At 35.1% G+C, this 9,673-nt stretch overlaps 1 pseudogene; it reads left to right on the top strand.

Annotated features, from left to right (window-relative positions):
- Positions 1 to 6,536: 6,536 nt before the first annotated feature.
- On the top strand, positions 6,537 to 7,582 carry LOC145691924 (charged multivesicular body protein 4c pseudogene; annotated as a pseudogene).
- Positions 7,583 to 9,673: the final 2,091 nt, after the last annotated feature.

Here is a 9,673-nt window from a genome sequence, read left to right as displayed (position 1 = left end):
TAACACAATGTCGAGACATACGTTACTTTTTCTCTTTCTCCATTCCTTCTTCCCCTTTCTTTTAAGGAAAAATGACGGAACGATATTTACTTTATATAAATAAAATCAAGGAAAGTATTAGTCCATTTACAAATATTAACTAACCTACGTGTTTTAGCACTTATAAATAGCTCTTTAATCACGCTGTGGATATCAATACGTTAACTTTTGATAGATTCGAATGAAAGAATGTGTGATATTTTATTATTGTACAGTGTTGGGTACGTTATTTGTAAAAATGTAGACCTAACGCGTTACAAGTTACTCTACTTTTCCCTAAAATGTAACGCGTTACTAAAGCGTTACTTGTCCCAAAAAAGTAGCTGTTACCCTACTTCGAAAGTAACGCGTTGCTAACGTATTACTTCTAGGTCCGAAACTTTAAATATGTAAAAAAAAAAAAAAAAAATCTTATTACTTCAATTTTCGGTACTACTACCTTATTATTATTATTATTATTATTATTATTATTATTATTATTATTATTATTATTATTATTATTATTATTATTATTATTATTATTATTAGTGCACATTCTAATTTTCCCTAATCATCGTAAATGTTTAGAACTGTAGGTTGGTAATAGTAGCGCTGCTATGTGCATTCACGCGGACAGTTACTTTATTGGAAATTTGACACGCTTCGCTAACTTGATAAAAGTAACATTGCACTTTCTGAATCCCGTTATTAGATGCAAGAAGAAATTCTTATTTGACAGCTATATGAACATTTTCATATAGTAATTTAACACTAGTAATATAATGCCATACTCAGGGGTGTAACCAAGGGGGATCCATCGGGGCCAGGCCCCCCAAATGGTTTCCTGCCCCCCCCCAAATGACCAGCTTTTAAAACATCATAGCAAAATTATCTCGCTTCATTCATTTAAAAGTAACAAAGTTTATTGAAAAAAATTAATTATTTTACGATAAAATAGTATGGAGAAATATTGTTTTTCCATACCGATCGAAAAATAGTATAGTATCTCTTCCTTATACCGATCGAAAAATAGGATACTTTTTTTGTGACAGCAGATTACGCAATTTACTGCGATTTATATTTGACAGTTTGAAGACAAACGTCTTAACAAGGTACTACAAATACAGCCATAAAACAAAGATACTAAACTGATTTGTAAGTACAGTAGACCTATATTTTATATGCTTTACCAAGTATTTTAAAAGACATAGAGGATGGAAAATTTGGTGAGAAACAAAGATTTTATTCAATTAGGATTTCATTCGCTCTCTCTTTTATTTCTACTCAGTGTAATAAAATAATTGTGTTTTTTTTGTTTTTTTTTTAGTTACGAATAATAAATAAATATTTTTGTGAGGAAACCGTAAAGTAATTAAGTGAAATTTCAAAGAAGATCAATCTTGTGTAGATAGGTTCTGTATATAAGGTCTTAAATTTAAATATAAAGGTAACCAAGAGAAGTTTTGTTGCTTTTCCACCCACCACCTTCGATCATCGATATGTTACCTAACCTGGAAGATCAAAAATAGTCCCCATCAGCATCGACGACATTCTGAAAACGTTCTGGAAGGCCATGTAATCAATCCATCGCGGTAGAACTTGGTGGGCCGTGAGACGAAGAAGGTATCAGGTGCATTTTGGAATTTTACTAGGGATTTGAACTGGCGTCCTCTAAGGTGATTGTCCAAAGAATGGAACAGGTGATAATCGGATGGTGCAATACCCGGGGAACATAGTGGTTGTAATATTGTTTCCCATCCAAGGCGAAGAATGGTGTCCTGAGTCATCCTAGCCACGTGGGACTTAGCGTTTCCCCGTAAACGGGGACCCGTTTGCAATTCAGAAGTGATGGTTCCAGAGTTTTGAGTTTTTGTTGAGCACAGCTTAACTGCTGACAGTACACAGTTGCATTGATACTCTGACCAGCTGGTAGCAGTTCCCGATGCACGATGCACCAAACACACAGAAGGACCTTCTTCTGATACAATGCTGGTTTCGGCTGTTTTGAAATCGGTTCATGGGATGCTACCCAATGATGACGGCGCCGTGGAGCTTCGTATAGGATCCACTTTTTATCACATGTCAACATCCTGTCCAGATATGGCTCCGAAACAGTAAATAAACACAGGCGACTGCCGCATTGCCTTCTGGCCCGGAGTCAAAACATGTGAGACCCATCGACCCAACTTGTAGTGCTTCCCAAGTTGATGGATGTGCTGCCGAATGGTTTCTCCACACACTGAATTGTAGTCCCAGTTCCTCTTTGTACATGTGTTGGTCTTCCGGCACGTGGTATTTTCGGGTGTTTCGTCATCGTCCTTAAACTTGTTAAACCATCGCTGCACTGACTGCGTCGTCACGACACCCTCAACAAATGCCTGTACCTTCTTCTGTCTCGCTACAGCGGCGTTTGATCTCCATTTAAAATCGTTTAGCATACATGCTCTTATGACGCCCTGTGGATGTCCCATGTCCCCTCTGTCTTTACGCAAGTTCACGGTGTATCTCAATTGCCACAACCAGATAGTATGTTGGATATACCCACACCAACAACTGACATTTGCCTTATCTCCACTCGCATTCAACTCACGGTGTGAGGTCCAATTGAACACAGTCCTCCACGAAAAGGGACAGAATTTTCTTGGTTACCTTTATAGTTATGCACAAAAGTATAGCGTTTGGTCCCGAGCAGTAGTTCTTGATTAAGCATAATAAAAACTATCTTGAATATAATTTGTGGAGAATAATAATAATAATAATAATAATAATAATAATAATAATAATAATAATAATAATAATAATAATAATAATAATAATAATAATAAGCTAAAATAGTGTTTTTAGTTTTCCAGAAGGAAACCAAAATTTTCCTTTCTTTCAGGCCTCAAAACACTAGCAGCAACACATTTTTTTTTGGGCTTTGTACATTGTAGCTGGCCCCCCTCAAAAACGACGGGCCCCTCCTACACAAACCTGCTGGCTACACCCCTGGCCATACTGCATTAGAAAAAATGGCTGCTTATTATTATCCTGCTAAACCAATAATATAATAATAACAATGTTGTTACTACAACTAATAAAATAAGAACACATGAACTCGGGGTGAATCAAAACGTGCCAGAAACTCTAAAATTGATACATGATTTTAAGCTACGTAGTTGTTCCAAATTATATAATCAACGGAACTCTAGAATACGCAAACTGATCTGAAAGAACTCCAATATTACATACCATCAACGAACTAGTTTCTAGTAATAAAGTAGACTTGCTTATCAGAACACAGTTTATTCATATTGCCCCTTAAAGTATATCCTTAATTATGGCACCGTAGTTGTTGATAAATATTTCCCACCGGGGCACTTCAGACACTTTACTTTAAAATTCAGTCCACTATTATCCTTAGCTTTTGAGAAAACGTATTCCTTCAAATGTTCTAACCCTAAAATATTTTCGTTCTCCATCTTTATAAAAACAACACCAATCAAAGTAAAATAAACTACCATTGCACCCGTAGTTCATTCACTAAATTTATCGGTTTGGAGCTGTCAAAATCTATGACAAAATCTTCCAGGTGCTTGCAATCAGTACATGTGATTTCCCTGAGGCTGACTGAATGTCGATCACTGACATACGTAGTTCATGCTCCATTGTTCCATTGTGAGAAATTCACTTACAGGAAAGAAACATTTGTTTCCGAAAAATTCACATATATTTAGTTACTTATCCGAAATGTAACGCAAAAAAGTAACGCAAACTAGGTACGTTACTTAAAATTTTGTAACGTGTTGCCGTTACAATTACTTTGGAAAAAAGTAACGTGTTACTAGGAAATGATACTTAAGAAGTAACACGTTACAAGTAACGCGTTACTTTCGTTACGTTACTTCCCAAGACTGGGTTTAGAGTATACGAATGAATACTTTCAACTCAAACTGAATATGACATCACTATATGTAATTTCTTCTATTCGTGTCTATATGGATAGCTTGCTTAAAAAGAAAAAGAAAAAGAAAAAACAATAAAGTTAAACGTCATTATTGTTTCGTAGCGGTGGCATTTGAGAGATGACACTTCGGTAAAAGATTAAAATTTTATCGCTTGAAACTAAAGGAAGAAACTAAAATAATTTCAATCTTTACTGATATCCTTCAAGAGCCGTCGCTATAATTTAGAATTCTGAAAAATAATTAATTTATAATTACACTGTAAAAATATTTATATATGCATAACACTAACTGTAGAACGTCTGGAAGAATTTTAACCAAACGTAGTGCACATATTACTTAGTTTGGAAAAGAGGACTTTCGAAGTAAGACTCCTCCTAGCAAACCTAGAGGGAATTGGGAGGGGGAGACACATAAAACTGATCGGGAACGACCCATATTACTGTCAAAACCATAGTTTTGTTCGTTCATGGCTGATTAGTGACCATTTCGATGCCCTTTAAGTCTAAGTTTAGTCTCCCAAAGAGAGGAAGGGCCCCTAGCACACCTAGCGGAGTAGGAGGAGTGACATATAAAAACGATCGAAAGTGACCGATATTAATGTCGAATCCATAGTTTTGGGCATCACTAAACTAATTGTGATAGCCCTCATGCCGCTTGAGTCCAAGTTCAGCCCCCAGTGGAGGCAGGACCCCTTAGAATTTCTTCTAGGGGCCTGAACTCCCTGCCTCCACTGGCAGGACCCCTTAGAATTTCTTCTATTGGCCTGAACTCCCTGCCTCCACTGGGGGCTGAACTTGGACTCAAGCGGCATGAGGGCTATCACAATTAGTTTAGTGATGCCCAAAACTATGGATTCGACATTAATATCGGTCACTTTCGATCGTTTTTATATGTCACTCCTCCTACTCTGCTAGGTGTGCTAGGTGTACTTCCTCTCTTTGGGAGACTAAACTTAGACTTAAAGGGCATCGAAACGGGTACTAATCAGCTAAAAGGAGGGGAAGAAGAGGAGTAAACATAAGAATGTAATAAATAACCGATATTAGTGTAAAGTCCATAGTGTTCGGAATCGCTGAGATGAGTAGCGACACGTTCGATTACACAACTTATAAGGGGCATGCATTGTACACGCAGATATACACCGTGTATAGATAGATAGATAGATATACACGTGTGTGTGTATTTTTCTTGGCCATTTTATTCAGTTTAATCCAATTTAATTAAATAGTTTGTTGATAGCGAATTATTAAAATCCACTTTATAAGGATTTTTTGGATTTTTTTTTTTTTTTTCAAAATTTTGATGTCACAGTATCTTCACCTTTCCAGCAGTGGCTACTAAATTGTTACAAGTTGTGAAAAGGTCCAATTATAGGTAACTTGTCAAAAACTGTCTTCCTCGTCTGTATGGTTGCTGGATTCTGGAGATTTTAATTTATCTATCTCTATTTAGATAGATAATTTGTACATTAGGTGAAAAAGTGAGGTCATACTGAATATTGTGCAAAAATGAAAAGGAAGTATCACTCGGAATCTGAAAGAGAATATTTCATTTCGTAATAAAGAGCAAAGAAATACCTTTATACCACAATTACGGTATAGCAACTTATAACATTGTTTTCTTTTGGACTACTAGGGGAGACACATATTCATGATTTTTAACTGCAAGTCTATTTCTCGAGATATTTCGCTGTCCCGCTCCTTTTGTTGCACCCGGTAGGGACATATGCAGAGAGGTGGGTCCTGGGGGTCCAGACCGTCTCTCCGAAATCCCGAATTTTCTGTAAATTTAGTCTAATTTTAGGGATGCTTTTACGAATTTTAATATCAACTCAAGACTGTCCACAAACAACTAGACGTCGATAAAGTTCATGACATGATGAACGATATAGCTGAACAATTAGACATTGCGAAGGAAATATCAGAAGCCACTTCAGGTCTCACTGAATTTAGACCTCCCCGAAAATCTTTGGAACCCTCTCCTGAAATAAATTCCTGCGTACGTTCCTAACACCCGAAATGTATGTCGTATAGCATTTGTGTGCATACAGTAGCCATCTCTCTTGGTGTATTTTAAGATTTTTGATAACTATTCTTGATTCATCTTCACGGATAATTACTGTTATAGAATTTTTTTTAGAATATCCTTTAAATATTTTAGAATAGAGAGAATTCTTTTAGTTATTTTTTCCATAACACTTTTAAGTTTAAAAAAACGTGAGTCAACGATTCACAATCACTTCCATCAAATGAGTGGAAATTCAACAATTAATGTAAAAATAATTTATTTTTAATATATATTATAACAAGTAGTAATGTCACGTATACACCACGAGAAGGAATTTGGTAAGAATATTGAAAGTAACTGAGTGAAATGTAACTAAAAAAACTAATAAGTTTAAATAACATGTACATAAACAGAACAATTCTAAAGCAAATCACATAGTAGAGGATAACCTTATACATATATACTGATATATAACTATTAATTATTTCTATGTGAACTGCAATAATAAAGTAACGATATTTCATTAAAGAAAACAATTCAACTTATATCAGTTGCTATGCCTTTGTTTCATGCAAACCAAACAATGGCTTGAAATAGTAGAATGATAAAACTCCTTCAATATAGTGGAGAAATTCATGTTTAATACAAAAACATGAATTTTGCTTTTGTAACTGTTTTATCCTGTGTAAACACGAACTTTGTACCGAAGCTATGCTCTTAGTTATGATAGGTTTAAGTGTTGGTTTACATTAAATCTTATTAACAACCATGAATTTGATGCAGAGAATATTTGGTATTAAAAAAGGCGAGAAGTCAATGACACCAGCAGAAGCGATTCAAAAATTACGTGAAATTGAGGAGATGTTGGGCAGAAAGCAAGAATTTTTAGAAAGTAAAATATGCCAGGAATTGCGGATAGCGAGACAGTATGGAACAAAAAATAAACGACTTGCAATCCAAGCCTTGAAGAGGAAGAAACGATACGAAGCACAGCTTCAGCAGATTGATGGTACTCTGTCTACAATTGAATTGCAGCGTGAAGTTTTAGAGGGAGCAAGTACTAACACAACTGTGTTCCAAACACTGAGCGAAGCAGCAAAAGCACTCAAAACTGTCCACAAACAACTGGATGTCGATAAAGTTCATGACATGATGGACGACATAGCTGAACAACAAGACATTGCGAAGGAAATATCAGAAGCCATTTCAAGCCCTGTTGGATTTGGTCAAGATATAGATGAGGATGAATTAGAAAGAGAACTTGAAGAGCTGGAACACGAGGAGCTCGAACAAGAATTACTTGGTGTTCCATCTGAACTGCCTGGTGTACCTGCCGCAGAACCAAAGAAAGCGAAACCTGCTGAACAAAAAGACGATATTGAGAAGGAAATAGAAGATCTGCAAGCATGGGCGTCGTAAAGAGATTTGTCGATTGTAATTTATGTTTTAACTACATCCTAATCATATACTTAGGACTGTATTTCAGGTGAATATTACTATAACAATGGATACTTTTTATTTATCTACTTGGGTTTTCCTATTGTATATAGTATTGATTTACAGGAATTTATCCTGCTTCTAAATTAAATAAATAAATAAAAATTATCTTCCACCTGTCTTTCAAAGCGAATGAAGGACTAATGTCAGCAGGACTGACTCAGATCAGTGATGTATGGTTAGTCCATCGTCTTCCATGAAAGATATTTCTGACACTCTAGACTGAATTTCGCTACTTCTTTCTTTAAACAACTCCCCAATTATTTATAATTTTAACATCAAAAATTCTATATACCCCAAAAGTGCAAAGGTATCAAACTGAGAACAATATTTACTGACACGCACTCTACTGCCACATAGAAAAACATTTCACTTCCTACTTCATTTTAACACATGGATTGCCGTTTTGGTATCCTGGGACCTATAATTATCTTTCTTAACAGGCCTTGTAGATCTACTCTGCTTCTTTACGTCCTTACAAGGGACATCACCCAATTGTTCGGCTCCACGATTTCAATGATTTTTTTTCTGATAGAGGACATGTATGTATTATTTGTTATGACAGAAATTTTTGCCATGGTGCATGTTTTCTATTTTTCTATAATTTTTAAGAGTTGTGATGTGGTTATTAGAGATTACTGCAGAAGTCCCTTACTACCTTTGTAAACGGAGTGTTAATGTAAAAACAACCGTGTAGATACATATAAGGCCTAGCGGAAAGTCGTATGATAGGTATAACCTTGACGGCAGCCATCTTGAAATCCGCTATTTTGAATTAGGGTCAAGTTTTTGAAATAATAATAGGGTAATGCGATACATAATTTCGAGCTAGAATTTAATCAGGAAGACCATGGTGAAGTTAGTTTTAAGATACGCCCATTTGGGGAAAAGTTACAAACATATTAATTGTTTATACTTACTATGTGCGTAAGTCCCTTACCTCCGCTTCTAACCCGCGTATTAATGATAATAAGTGGATAAAAGCTTCGGTAATACATAATATGCCTAGATGAAAGTGATACGGTAAAGGTATCCTTGACGGCAGCCATCTTGAAATCCGCCATTTTGAATTAAAGTGAAGTTTTGAAAAATGAAAACTATGGCATGTAATACCTCATTTTAATAGTAGATTTTCCCAAAAAGCCAATGGTATGCTTATTTTTGTTCTATAGTTAACCTGTATGAAATTAGAACTGCTTCTAATGTGTACCAAACGTCCATTATTTGATCTTTCAATTTGGCAACACTCCTAATTTTCACCGCATGTTTTAAGATTCCAACTGGCACTTTGCAATTGTTGCCATGGCTCATGTTTTCTAAATTTATTACATCTTTTAAGAGTTGCGATTTGTCAGTTCATGAATTGTGTTGGGATAACCATTCAGCAATCTTTCTGAACTTTGAAGACTTGCCATGTAATTATTTATTTCCTATGCCATGTAATTATTTATTTCCTATACCTGCCCTTCAAAAACTCGTTTACTGACATGAATCACCGCACAACGAAAGAACTCTAACTTTGCATTCAGGTAATACCGAAGACGTAGCTTGTAATAGATAGAAGATAAGACGAGAAACCAAATGAAAATTCACTTCAAAAAGGAAAACGAAATATGATTGTTGTGTAAATCAATGGTCTTTTGTTTTGTTTCATATTTATTTCTTTATTGTATATTTGTTTATTTTCTATGACATTTGTTTTTAGCTAGTCAGACAAAAAAGTCATTTGTTTTCTAGTGATTGTTGTCGATTTTTCATGTTTGTGAGATTTATAATCAGTATTGATATGAAACTCCATTAAGTTACACCTCTTTATAAACAAGTTAACTGTTTTCATACTATGTTCATGGTACAAATAGTGTGTTGGGAACAGTCATATTTAGGGATGTGAGGTGGAAAATTTTCCGCGGAAAATTTTCCGCTATATTTTTCCGGAAAATTTTCCGTTCTAAAAAAATATCAGTAATAAAGTAACAATTCCTCAGCAATCATAAAGTTGGTTGAATTCATGTATAGAAATGTAAAAAAGTGAAAGATCGTTTAAAGAATCTGAAAATTTTCATGGCTCAGACAATTTTCAGTACTATGTAGGAACAAGTGAAACTATTTCTCATGAATCGAAATATTTTCTGTGTTATATGGAAAAATCGAAGTACTTTTTATGAGTCGGAAAATTTTCATCAGTTTGAAGCAAAAAGTAAAAC

Source organism: Thermobia domestica, chromosome 8 (genome assembly GCF_964235325.1).
Source record: "Thermobia domestica chromosome 8, izTheDome1.hap1.1, whole genome shotgun sequence".
Lineage (NCBI taxonomy): Eukaryota > Metazoa > Arthropoda > Insecta > Zygentoma > Lepismatidae > Thermobia > Thermobia domestica.
This window is presented reverse-complemented; position numbering and strand designations above follow the sequence as displayed.